Source organism: Salmo salar, chromosome 19 (genome assembly GCF_965601325.2).
Source record: "Salmo salar chromosome 19, fSalSal1, whole genome shotgun sequence".
Taxonomy (NCBI): domain Eukaryota; kingdom Metazoa; phylum Chordata; class Actinopteri; order Salmoniformes; family Salmonidae; genus Salmo; species Salmo salar.
In genome coordinates this window covers 79,616,375-79,630,823 of record NC_138309.1, presented here as the reverse complement: position 1 = coordinate 79,630,823, position 14,449 = coordinate 79,616,375, and the positions used below count along the sequence as shown (strand labels likewise).

Below are 14,449 nucleotides of genomic sequence, written 5' to 3'. Positions count from 1 at the left end.
CATTCACATTACAATGGAGACTCCACAAACACGTTCAGTAGAGGGGAAAAAGGAAGAGAGAGACAGCAGTGACATATGTTCATGGTTAGCCAACGCTTTACGGTGCATTCTTGGCAAAAGGAGGGAATTGAGTCGGTCCTTTCGCGACATTTCCTGATCTCTTCACATTACAAACATCTTATGTTCTGCCTGTTATACCTAGAATCGTTAATTGCTACATACATTTGACTGATAAATTAATGATATAATCATTTATTTATGAAGAATATAACTTGTAAATGTCTCATGAGCCTAGTTCAACGGTCATAAACCATTTGTAAACAAACACTGTGTAGCCTCAAAACATAATTAAACTATAATTGTTATATCATGGATGGTCAGTCCCTGCATCCATACCGTTGTCTATGAATTAGAGTGGTTACATTTCTCCAGACCCATCCCTCAGCTTTTTACCAAAACAGAGGTAAGGCTTGGCACTTGAAGGCACAGCGTTTGTAGCCAATACGAGCTTTTCACCCTACAGTTAAACTCTCCCTTTGTCAGAGCAGCTGGGTTCAGTCTCTCTCTATGTGCTCTGACAATGAAGAGCAAAACAAAAATCACTGTTCAACCCGCCCGCGGGACAAAAAAAAAGAAGACCGATTGTAATCTGTCCTAATCTGACTGTGATGGCCGAGGCCTCTGCGTAGTCTGCCATCAGGGTGACATCTCTCTGAGACATCTATAATTGCTCCCTAAATTCATCTGGGTTGTGACTACTGCTACAGGTGGATCCCCATTTATCTCCTGTGCCATCTGAGAATACACCCACACCTGATAGTTTGGGGATTAACTCAACCGTTATAGAGTTACAGAACACTTATTCTCTGTTCTATTATCTACCTGACTGAAAAGTGTCATCGCTGGCACATTAGAACCCAGGCTGAATTCAGGTATTATTATGTGATGATGTCAAGTGTCAAATGGAGCCTGGTAAATACATACGGTCTGAAGAACAAAAAAAAGGGGGGAAAAGTTCAAAGTCATTCATCAAAGCGAGGGAAGGGGAATTTATACAACTACCCATGTCTCATCATACTAGACAGTGGGGTTGCGTCAAACCTTTTTCAATAAACTCCTGTGGAAATTCCTCTAACTCACATCTTTTCCCCATTCAAAATGTCTAAAGCAGTGGAAGAAGACCAAAACAACTATTTTTTACTGTTTTTTATAGAATTAAAACACATCTCCTATGGCTCCAACTGCTCCATCCTTCATTTCCATTTGAGGATTATCAGTAAGCCCAGTTGGTTGTCTACGACAGTCTACAAACACTAACGCATGAGGGAACTTTGGCTAAGAGTTTTTGCAGCTTTAGTTGCAGCAATGTGGTATGTTAAGGGACTAGGGACCACACACTCCCCCAACACAGCATGAGGTTTCACAAATTCACAAATTTTTCCGTGACTTACCAAATATCCGCGTTGCTTCAGCACAACAAAAGGGGACAGAGGCTGGAGAGCATAGAGGGTAATGGTGAGTCGGAGGATGTTTATTACGCCCTGGGTGTTCACATTTCATATAAACAAACGGATTGGGAATTGCCTATCGGAAAAGCTGGGCAAGTGATGATTAGCACAACGACAAGTTGTGACAAAACGTGCCCAACTCTAATTGGGTTTCCAACAAACAATGACTACAGGGTACGTCCTGTTCTATTCTGTTGCAAAGGGAAAAAGGCAATTTGTTCTCAAAGCTAAACAATGCTTCCTGATTGCATGCTGGTGGCACTCTCAATATAACCCTCAAGTCTAGTAAAATGGCTCCTGAATCAAAGTATGCTTGATCAATAGGAGGTCTCTGAAGCTGGTGAAAAGAACAAAACACGTACACATTAACATTCTATTGAAACGAGAGTTTTTTTTTTAAAGCAATCTGCTTTGTCAATGCCACAGACACATAAGCTTATAGCACTCTAAGCACAGTAGAAATTAAGAAGTTGGGCTTAAAATGCCCTAGACATACAACGGCAACAAATGTCACCATGTTATCATATAGGCTGCGTCAAAGTGCATATATGATGAGAATAGATATTATATATGCACAATTGCACTCAAGATTTGGCTCTCTCAGTACAATATAAATATGTTCAAAATAATTATCCTGAAACCAGTTTGTTCTGTATGAAGACTACCTCATCTAACTTTCTTTGATGTCAGACCAGCCTTGACACCGACTAAGACACCAGCAATAACTCAATAATACCTTAGTGCTTAATTCAAAACCAGAGAATGTTTTTCTATTTCAGTTTTATAATCACATTTCCAACTACAGTATATCTAGCTACCCGTTTCATTGAGCTAAAATATCACAGATTTAATGCAGGGATTTGAGTACTTGGCAGTACTTGGCTATTTAACTAAAGAATTCCCGTGTCGTGCGGGCACGTGGGAGACCGGGGTTCAATTCCCCGACGGGGAGGAAGGAGTAGGCTGTCCTTATAAATAAGAATATGTTCTTAACTGACTTGCCTAGTTAAATAAAGGTTACACTAAGAGCATGACATTTCTACACCCTAATTGTAGTCTAACCAATACCCAAACGGAGATTAAATGAAAATAAAAATCTCATTGATTTATCAAGACCAGTCCCCATGCTTCTCTCAGAGCAGCACGAAACAGTGATAAAATAGTTGTAGACCTTTGCTTGAAATCCTATTGCTTCTAACTTCAATATGCTCTTTAAATAAATAAGACCTACACCATTTTTCACAGCACATTACTCAACACTAGTGAGACTCATGTCGCCTACGGTAGGACTACAGTATATCGAAAAATATGATGTGACTTTGCGCCAATAATTGCATATAGAGGATTCTAAATTAAAACCAAAAGCCACCTCATGGGTCTCCCGCTGGCGGCCGGCACGGGTATCGAATCTGCATCTGTAGCAACGCATTTTGCACTGCGGGAGCCCCCATCCACAAAGTAGCAAAATACAGAGAGGTGTTGGTAAAGGTATATTGTCCTGCAAATAGCCCATAATGGGCTTTTATAATACTGTGCATGGTGTCCAGGTCAGGATAACCAAAACATTTATTTATTAAAGACTATCAGAAAGAATGTTGGTACTTATTTATTTTGATCCAAAGCCATGAATGAGTGAGTCACTCGGCTTAATGTAGGTGCTTTATGTAAGTTGATAATATATAACGACATTTTAGGTTATTTAGTTTTCAAAAAAACTAAAGTGAGTGATTGTAATCTGAAAAGGCCAAAATAATATTTGTAAAGGACAAAAAAATATTTATGTTTTTAGAAGGAGAGAAACGCTGGGCCAATTGTGCGCCGTCCTGTGGGACTCCCAATCACGGTTGGATGTGATACATAATACTTTTTGTGGTATTATTCGTTTTGGTCTTTCCTGGTGGATTAAACTGAAATTGCAACCAATGACGGCCGGTTGTGATACAGCCAACCAAACATAGAATTCTCCCCCACCCTCCTAGGCAAGTATATTGTCCAGCTACCTGCTAATAGCCATTATGGCGCAGTACAACATGACCGTGTGTGTTTGAGTATTTTCCAGTAAGAAACCATTTGTTTCCCTTCATTGGACAACTTTATCCCAATATTTCTGTAATTCAGTGACATTTATTCCCATAGTAATTCACTAGAGTACAGGCATCGGTGAAACGCTCATTCCTTCGACGATAAACGCGAATCCCACCATTACCCCTGGTGAGACAAACCGCGACTCGTCAGTGAAGAGCACTTTTTGCCAGTCCTGTCTGGTCAGCGACGGTGGGTTTGTGCCCATAGGCGATGTTGTTGCCGGTGATGTCTGGTGAGGACCTGCCTTACAACAGGCCTACAAGCCCTCAGTCCAGCCTCTCTCAGCCTATTGCGGACAGTCTGAGCACTGATGGAGGGATTGGTGTATCTCGGGCAGTTGTTGTTGCCATCCGGTGCCTGTCCCGCAGGTGTGATGTTCGGATGTACCGATCCTGTGCAGGTGTTGTTACACGTGGTCTGCCACTGCTAGGACGATCAGCTGTCCGTCCTGTCTCCCTGTAGCGCTGTCTTAGGCGTCTCACAGTACGGACATTGCAATTTATTTCCCTGGCCACATCTGCAGGCTTCATGTCTCCTTGCAGCATGCCTAAGGCATGTTCACGCAGATGAGCAGGGACCCTGGGCATCTTTCAGAGTCAGTAGAAAGGCCTCTTTAGTGTCCTACATTTTCATAACTGTGACCTTAATTGCCTACCGTCTGTAAGCTGTTAGTGTCTTAATGACCATTCCACAGGTGCATGTTGATTAATTGTTTATGGTTCATTGAACAAGCATGGGAAACAGTGTTTAAACCCTTTACAATGAAGATCTGTGACGATATTTGGATTTTTACTAATTATCTTTGAAAGACAGGGTGCTCAAAAAGAGACGTTTCTTTTTGTGCTGAGTTTATATTGTCCTGCTAATAACAGGGTTAATAATATATCTGTGAGAATAGGGTGCTTTTATATAGTTCTAAATTAATAATAAATCACTGTTTAAAAAAAATAACATTTTGGAAATGATTTCGTTTTCAAATAACATAAAATTAGCGAGAAAAGGGCCATTCTTGAACATGGGGTGAGACATTGTCACTAATTTGTAAATAAAGCCTGTTTGTTATTTAGAATGATTTATTTCTGTTTTTAGAGGGATAAAAACCAAGAACATACAGTCATCTCATGGGTCTCCCAGTCAAGGCCGGCATGGGTATTGAACCAGCATCTGTAGCAACACAGTGCAGTGTCTTAGACCGTTGCACCACTCAGGCGCTGTACAATGTGACTGGTCGGGAGTAGCCTACAGTACTACAGTAAGAGCAAAATAAAATAATAAAAACCTTAGTGTAACAACAGTTTTAGTAAGTAATACTGAAGTTGTGCACAATTATCAGTTTCTATTTAGGTTTATGTCGCCCATTCATTGTCAGTTAGAGACACAGTAGGACCCAAAAGCATAATCAGTGCTCTAACTCCCCCTTGCTCTGGTCTGGAGCAATGAAGTGGTGACGCAGGGTACCGTACTAAACCACAAATTACCTCTAAGTCCCGCAGCATAATCGCAAAACTTTCAGGGGAGCAACCGCTGTACGCAAAGAATTACAAACCATTCAACATTGTTAAAAACGAACACAATGAAACTAAAACTATACACTTAAAACAGATGAGGTCACAAATGTTCTGCGAAGAGAGAAAGCCAAGCTAGTACTGCAATACTGAAGTAATTAAGTTAAAAGATGATATTCATGATAGGAACCACTGTCATACTTAAAGGGATAGATAAATTCACCCAAATGCTCATGACAAGTCTTACAATGCATTATAACTGCATCATAATGCATTTTACCTGCAGAATTGAAGAGAAATGTAACAGCATTGTAGTGAATGCTTTAGAGTCAGTAGGATATTGAAAATGATGGTACAAAATGTCTCTCACCCGGACTGTAGACTATACAATGTGCAAGTCAACTGTAAAGACGAATAGTTGACTTCTGATATCAAGTGTTCATGAAAATAGATAAAACATACTCTCAGCTTCCAAATAACCCCTCATCCATCAGCAAGAAGCATTTACCATTCAGAAAGGAAAAAAAAGTGTTCCCTTCACTCATATCACATGACAAGTTCACATCCAAGTCCAAGTTCAAAACCACTTCAACAGATTACAAACTGACGCTTTACAGTTCGGGACAATGATATCAGGTCTACACCAAACTCCTTACTTTGTAAGATGACATACCAGCTTCACTTGACAGCAGAAGCAAAATGTAAAAACGAAGGAATTACTCTACCAAGCCAGTGCAACATTGTCTATAATAGAGATATTGAAGGCACAGCGTAGATTAGAATACGGTTCCACACATGTTGTCAGTTAAGATATCATTTACTAACTCAACCGAGGCAATAAAAGTCACAGTTTAGCCAATTTGTTATCGTTGAATAGGTTCTTCCACTGATACAAACTGAAGAGGCTTCTCAAGCCAAAACACTTTATTCATGTTTTATTTTTTATCTGTGTGCTACAACAGGAAGTGTTGTGTGGCAGCTATATTGCGGCGTGAAAAGCAGAAAGCATATGAACTACTTCCCGACACTGACATCAAAATAAACACCTCAACAATATAACCTTTAATCTGACTTTTTGACAATCACACGACAAGATACAAAATCAGTCACCTTCAAAGCAAATGAAGTATTGAATAGAAATAATTGAATATCTAACAGCAGAAAGTCCATGTTGTTGCTGTGATGATATAGAACAGGGGTATTCGACTCCTACCCTACGAGGTCCAGAGCCTGCTGGTTTTCTGGTCTACCAGATAATTAATTACACCCACCTGATGTTCCAGGTCTAAATCAGTCCTTGATTAGAGGTGAACTGGCTTAGAGGTCCAGTTGAGTTTGAGGGCTCTATGATATATTAGACATTAGGGTCTGTTTTCTTAGAAATAGGACTAACGAGTAGTGTTTTACTAAGTAATAATAATTGAATGACCAGAGAACTAAAGTGAAAACATGTTTGACAAAGCAACAATACATTGTTTAAGGCAGCCCCCTGCATCTCTCTGATTCAGAGGGGTTGGGTTAAATGCAGAAGACACATGTCAGTTGAAGGCATTCAGTTGTACAACTGACTAGGTATCCCCCTTTCCCTGTACAACTGACTAGGTACCCCCCTTTCCCTGTACAACTGACTAGGTATCCCCCTTTCCCTGTACAACTGACTAGGTATCCCCCTTTCCCTGTACAACTGACTAGGTATCCCCCTTTCCCTATACAACTGACTAGGTATCCCCCTTTCCCTATACAACTGACTAGGTATCCCCCTTTCCCTATACAACTGACTAGGTATCCCCCTTTCCCTTTCCAACTGACTAGGTATCCCCTTTCCCTATACAACTGACTAGGTATCCCCTTTCCCTATACAACTGACTAGGTATCCCCCTTTCCCTATACAACTGACTAGGTATCCCCCTTTCCCTATACAACTGACTAGGTATCCCCCTTTCCCTATACAACTGACTAGGTATCCCCCTTTCCCTATACAACTGACTAGGTATCCCCCTTTCCCTTTCCAACTGACTAGGTATCCCCTTTCCCTATACAACTGACTAGGTATCCCCCTTTCCCTATACAACTGACTAGGTATCCCCCTTTCCCTATACAACTGACTAGGTATCCCCCTTTCCCTATACAACTGACTAGGTATCCCCCTTTCCCTATACAACTGACTAGGTATCCCCCTTTCCCTATACAACTGACTAGGTATCCCCCTTTCCCTATACAACTGACTAGGTATCCCCCTTTCCCTATACAACTGACTAGGTATCCCCGTTTCCCTTTACAACTGACTAGGTATCCCCCTTTCCCTATACAACTGACTAGGTATCCCCCTTTCCCTATACAACTGACTAGGTATCCCCCTTTCCCTATACAACTGACTAGGTATCCCCCTTTCCCTATACAACTGACTAGGTATCCCGTTTCCCTTTACAACTGACTAGGTATCCCCCTTTCCCTATACAACTGACTAGGTATCCCCCTTTCCCTGTACAACTGACTAGGTATCCCCCTTTCCCTATACAACTGACTAGGTATCCCCCTTTCCCTTTACAACTGACTAGGTATCCCCCTTTCCCTGTACAACTGACTAGGTATCCCCCTTTCCCTGTACAACTGACTAGGTATCCCCCTTTCCCTATACAACTGACTAGGTATCCCCCTTTCCCTGTACAACTGACTAGGTATACCCCCTTTCCCTATACAACTGACTAGGTATCCCCCTTTCCCTATACAACTGACTAGGTATCCCCCTTTCCCTGTACAACTGACTAGGTATCCCCCTTTCCCTATACAACTGACTAGGTATCCCCCTTTCCCTATACAACTGACTAGGTATCCCCCTTTCCCTATACAACTGACTAGGTATCCCCCTTTCCCTATACAACTGACTAGGTATCCCCCTTTCCCTATACAACTGACTAGGTATCCCCCTTTCCCTATACAACTGACTAGGTATCCCCCTTTCCCTATACAACTGACTAGGTATCCCCCTTTCCCTGTACAACTGACTAGGTATCCCCCTTTCCCTATACAACTGACTAGGTATCCCCCTTTCCCTATACAACTGACTAGGTATCCCCCTTTCCCTATACAACTGACTAGGTATCCCCCTTTCCCTTTACAACTGACTAGGTATCCCGTTTCCCTTTACAACTGACTAGGTATCCCCCTTTCCCTATTCAACTGACTAGGTATCCCCCTTTCCCTATACAACTGACTAGGTATCCCCCGTTCCCTATTCAACTGACTAGGTATCCCCCTTTCCCTATACAACTGACTAGGTATCCCCCTTTCCCTATACAACTGACTAGGTATCCCCCTTTCCCTATACAACTGACTAGGTATCCCCCTTTCCCTATACAACTGACTAGGTATCCCCCTTTCCCTATACAACTGACTAGGTATCCCCCTTTCCCTATACAACTGACTAGGTATCCCCCTTTCCCTGTACAACTGACTAGGTATCCCCCTTTCCCTATACAACTGACTAGGTATCCCCCTTTCCCTATACAACTGACTAGGTATCCCCCTTTCCCTATACAACTGACTAGGTATCCCCCTTTCCCTATACAACTGACTAGGTATCCCCCTTTCCCTATACAACTGACTAGGTATCCCCCTTTCCCTATACAACTGACTAGGTATCCCCCTTTCCCTATACAACTGACTAGGTATCCCCCTTTCCCTATACAACTGACTAGGTATCCCCTTTCCCTATACAACTGACTAGGTATCCCCCTTTCCCTATACAACTGACTAGGTATACCCCCTTTCCCTATACAACTGACTAGGTATCCCCTTTCCCTATACAACTGACTAGGTATCCCCTTTCCCTGTACAACTGACTAGGTATCCCCCTTTCCCTATACAACTGACTAGGTATCCCCCTTTCCCTATACAACTGACTAGGTATCCCCCTTTCCCTATACAACTGACTAGGTATCCCCCTTTCCCTATACAACTGACTAGGTATCCCCCTTTCCCTATACAACTGACTAGGTATCCCCCTTTCCCTGTACAACTGACTAGGTATCCCCCTTTCCCTATACAACTGACTAGGTATCCCCCTTTCCCTATACAACTGACTAGGTATCCCCCTTTCCCTATACAACTGACTAGGTATCCCCCTTTCCCTATACAACTGACTAGGTATCCCCCTTTCCCTATACAACTGACTAGGTATCCCCCTTTCCCTATACAACTGACTAGGTATCCCCCTTTCCCTATACAACTGACTAGGTATCCCCTTTCCCTATACAACTGACTAGGTATCCCCCTTTCCCTATACAACTGACTAGGTATCCCCCTTTCCCTATACAACTGACTAGGTATCCCCCTTTCCCTATACAACTGACTAGGTATCCCCCTTTCCCTATACAACTGACTAGGTATCCCCCTTTCCCTATACAACTGACTAGGTATCCCCCTTTCCCTGTACAACTGACTAGGTATCCCCCTTTCCCTATACAACTGACTAGGTATCCCCCTTTCCCTATACAACTGACTAGGTATCCCCCTTTCCCTATACAACTGACTAGGTATCCCCCTTTCCCTGTACAACTGACTAGGTATCCCCCTTTCCCTATACAACTGACTAGGTATCCCCCTTTCCCTGTACAACTGACTAGGTATCCCCCTTTCCCTGTACAACTGACTAGGTATCCCCCTTTCCCTATACAACTGACTAGGTATCCCCCTTTCCCTATACAACTGACTAGGTATCCCCCTTTCCCTATACAACTGACTAGGTATCCCCCTTTCCCTATACAACTGACTAGGTATCCCCCTTTCCCTATACAACTGACTAGGTATCCCCCTTTCCCTATACAACTGACTAGGTATCCCCCTTTCCCTGTACAACTGACTAGGTATCCCGTTTCCCTATACAACTGACTAGGTATCCCCTTTCCCTATACAACTGACTAGGTATCCCCCTTTCCCTATACAACTGACTAGGTATCCCCCTTTCCCTATACAACTGACTAGGTATCCCCCTTTCCCTATACAACTGACTAGGTATCCCCCTTTCCCTATACAACTGACTAGGTATCCCCCTTTCCCTATACAACTGACTAGGTATCCCCCTTTCCCTGTACAACTGACTAGGTATCCCCCTTTCCCTGTACAACTGACTAGGTATCCCCCGTTCCCTATTCAACTGACTAGGTATCCCCCTTTCCCTATACAACTGACTAGGTATCCCCTTTCCCTGTACAACTGACTAGGTATCCCCCTTTCCCTATACAACTGACTAGGTATCCCCTTTCCCTATACAACTGACTAGGTATCCCCCTTTCCCTGTACAACTGACTAGGTATCCCCCGTTCCCTATTCAACTGACTAGGTATCCCCCTTTCCCTATACAACTGACTAGGTATCCCCCTTTCCCTATACAACTGACTAGGTATCCCCCTTTCCCTATTCAACTGACTAGGTATCCCCCTTTCCCTATACAACTGACTAGGTATCCCCCTTTCCCTATACAACTGACTAGGTATCCCCTTTCCCTATACAACTGACTAGGTATCCCCCTTTCCCTGTACAACTGACTAGGTATCCCCCGTTCCCTATTCAACTGACTAGGTATCCCCCTTTCCCTATACAACTGACTAGGTATCCCCCTTTCCCTATACAACTGACTAGGTATCCCCCTTTCCCTATTCAACTGACTAGGTATCCCCCTTTCCCTATACAACTGACTAGGTATCCCCCTTTCCCTGTACAACTGACTAGGTATCCCCCTTTCCCTATACAACTGACTAGGTATCCCCCTTTCCCTATACAACTGACTAGGTATCCCCCTTTCCCTATACAACTGACTAGGTATCCCCCTTTCCCTATACAACTGACTAGGTATCCCCCTTTCCCTATACAACTGACTAGGTATCCCCCTTTCCCTGTACAACTGACTAGGTATCCCCCTTTCCCTATACAACTGACTAGGTATCCCCCGTTCCCTATTCAACTGACTAGGTATCCCCCTTTCCCTATACAACTGACTAGGTATCCCCCTTTCCCTATACAACTGACTAGGTATCCCCTTTCCCTGTACAACTGACTAGGTATCCCCCTTTCCCTATACAACTGACTAGGTATCCCCCTTTCCCTGTACAACTGACTAGGTATCCCCCTTTCCCTATACAACTGACTAGGTATCCCCCTTTCCCTATACAACTGACTAGGTATCCCCCTTTCCCTATACAACTGACTAGGTATCCCCCTTTCCCTATACAACTGACTAGGTATCCCCTTTCCCTATACAACTGACTAGGTATCCCCCTTTCCCTATACAACTGACTAGGTATCCCCCTTTCCCTATACAACTGACTAGGTATCCCCCTTTCCCTGTACAACTGACTAGGTATCCCCCTTTCCCTATACAACTGACTAGGTATCCCCCTTTCCCTATACAACTGACTAGGTATCCCCCTTTCCCTATACAACTGACTAGGTATCCCCCTTTCCCTGTACAACTGACTAGGTATCCCGTTTCCCTGTACAACTGACTAGGTATCCCCTTTCCCTATACAACTGACTAGGTATCCCCCTTTCCCTATACAACTGACTAGGTATCCCCCTTTCCCTATACAACTGACTAGGTATCCCGCTTTCCCTTTACAACTGACTAGGTATCCCCTTTCCCTATACAACTGACTAGGTATCCCCCGTTCCCTATTCAACTGACTAGGTATCCCCCTTTCCCTATACAACTGACTAGGTATCCCCCTTTCCCTGTACAACTGACTAGGTATCCCCCTTTCCCTGTACAACTGACTAGGTATCCCCCGTTCCCTATTCAACTGACTAGGTATCCCCCTTTCCCTATACAACTGACTAGGTATCCCCTTTCCCTGTACAACTGACTAGGTATCCCCCTTTCCCTATACAACTGACTAGGTATCCCCTTTCCCTATACAACTGACTAGGTATCCCCCTTTCCCTGTACAACTGACTAGGTATCCCCCGTTCCCTATTCAACTGACTAGGTATCCCCCTTTCCCTATACAACTGACTAGGTATCCCCCTTTCCCTATACAACTGACTAGGTATCCCCCTTTCCCTATTCAACTGACTAGGTATCCCCCTTTCCCTATACAACTGACTAGGTATCCCCCTTTCCCTATACAACTGACTAGGTATCCCCTTTCCCTATACAACTGACTAGGTATCCCCCTTTCCCTGTACAACTGACTAGGTATCCCCCGTTCCCTATTCAACTGACTAGGTATCCCCCTTTCCCTATACAACTGACTAGGTATCCCCCTTTCCCTATACAACTGACTAGGTATCCCCCTTTCCCTATTCAACTGACTAGGTATCCCCCTTTCCCTATACAACTGACTAGGTATCCCCTTTCCCTGTACAACTGACTAGGTATCCCCCTTTCCCTATACAACTGACTAGGTATCCCCTTTCCCTATACAACTGACTAGGTATCCCCCTTTCCCTATACAACTGACTAGGTATCCCCCTTTCCCTATACAACTGACTAGGTATCCCCCTTTCCCTATACAACTGACTAGGTATCCCCCTTTCCCTGTACAACTGACTAGGTATCCCCTTTCCCTATACAACTGACTAGGTATCCCCCGTTCCCTATTCAACTGACTAGGTATCCCCCTTTCCCTATACAACTGACTAGGTATCCCCCTTTCCCTATACAACTGACTAGGTATCCCCTTTCCCTGTACAACTGACTAGGTATCCCCCTTTCCCTATACAACTGACTAGGTATCCCCCTTTCCCTGTACAACTGACTAGGTATCCCCCTTTCCCTATACAACTGACTAGGTATCCCGTTTCCCTTTCCTTGTTTGTGAAAAGGGGTGTGTCTTCTGGGGGTGTGTGTGCTGCTAGTTTAGTTCAGGTCTATATACTCTTATTTTGTTACTTTAGTGAAGTTTGACTGTGGTAACATTTTACTGCATACCGTCATACAAACAAGCCCTTACATTCTTTACTCAACAGGTGTATTTTATTCCCAATTTACTATTTTTTCTTCAAGTAAATTATGAGCTTGCATCTACTTGTATCTAATCATTGAATAGGATTAAGGTGTTGACAATTATTAGTAGGGGTGAGTGATTGTTAGAATAAAAACAACTTTAATCTCATTAAGAATCAGATGTTATTTTATATTTTACATTTTCTGGATAGTTTGTGTTACAGTGCCATTTAGAAAACAAGTTGCCATTTAGGCCTATGGTTTTATAAATAAAATATGACAAACTTTATAGGCTACACCTGGTCAGTTCAAATAAACTGAGAATGGTTGTTGTTTAACAACATGTCGAGGTAATCTAAATATTACAGCCAAAACCACTCTATATGGTGCCAAGATGAAACTGAAACTCCAGCCAACTAGAAAACAACATGAAAGAGAAAACTGTTCTGAAGTCAAGGAAATAAAAACAATGTAGCAAAGCTTCATATAAATAACTTCTTACCGTTGTTTACATGTCTCCTCGCACAAGGACAGATGTAACTCATCACGTAGCTACCAAAAACGCTAACGTGCAGAGGAAACATTTCCGAGAACACAGAACATTATACTTTCACTTAGCTTCCCTGCCGTGCTACGCATTGTGTTCACACTATCTCGTATCACTTGTTTGGAAAATGTTTCAGCAATAAATTGACGAATACATAGACATAGTTGATTTGACTTCATTTAGTGCGTCGGTAGTTGACGGAAGGGGTATATTATATGTTCGTTTGCTTAATAGGAGAAAACATGAGAGATTAGCGCGAGAATAGCCATCTCAACACATCTGAAAACGATGGGAAAACCCGACACGCCATTCCAATAGTTTCCGTCCTACATAATGCAGCTCTTCCATAATGTGTGCTTGATCATATTTTAAAAACAAAGTACAGTAACCGAGCGGTTGTATGAAATGATGAATTCCTTACCGACACGGCTGTCGTTTTGCCCCTCAGTGTTGTGACAGGAGGAATGGGGTTGTGCGCATGCTCTCGACCAGCCCTCTACTGGAAGACTCAGAACTAAATATTAGATGGCGATTGAACAGGTGTGAAACATGGTGTCGGGACAGACGATAAGGAAAAGGTAGGCTACAACACAAGGATTGTATAACAGTCCATACTTTCTTGTAAATATAATTGGCCAATAATAATAAAAGACTAACCTACTGTCAATAAATCAATAAAAACGTGACAATTTAATGGGATGGAATTGAATTTCCTGCAATCCTGAAATTCCTAACATTTTTGGCAGAGTGGTATACATTACACCCGAGTTAAGAATAGAATAGACAGAGTTAGAATAAACATAGTTCCATATAAATGGTGAGGAATTTCACGGAATTCCTATTACTCAGATTTTACTCAGAT

General features: G+C 42.8%; 1 protein-coding gene across 4 annotated transcripts in view; it reads right to left on the bottom strand.

Moving 5' to 3' along the window:
* Positions 1-14,089, bottom strand: part of LOC106579653 (lethal(3)malignant brain tumor-like protein 4) — a 132,489-nt gene extending 118,400 nt beyond the window's left edge. For 2 of the 4 annotated variants that reach the window (XM_014159770.3, XM_014159775.3), the window contains exon 1: positions 14,009-14,089. The gene's annotated coding sequence lies outside the window, so the exon portion shown is untranslated. Of the gene's footprint in view, positions 1-13,542; positions 13,980-14,008 lie in introns of those variants that run through there. The other 2 variants (XM_014159773.3, XM_014159772.3) reach the window with 2 other exon arrangements.
* Positions 14,090-14,449: the final 360 nt, after the last annotated feature.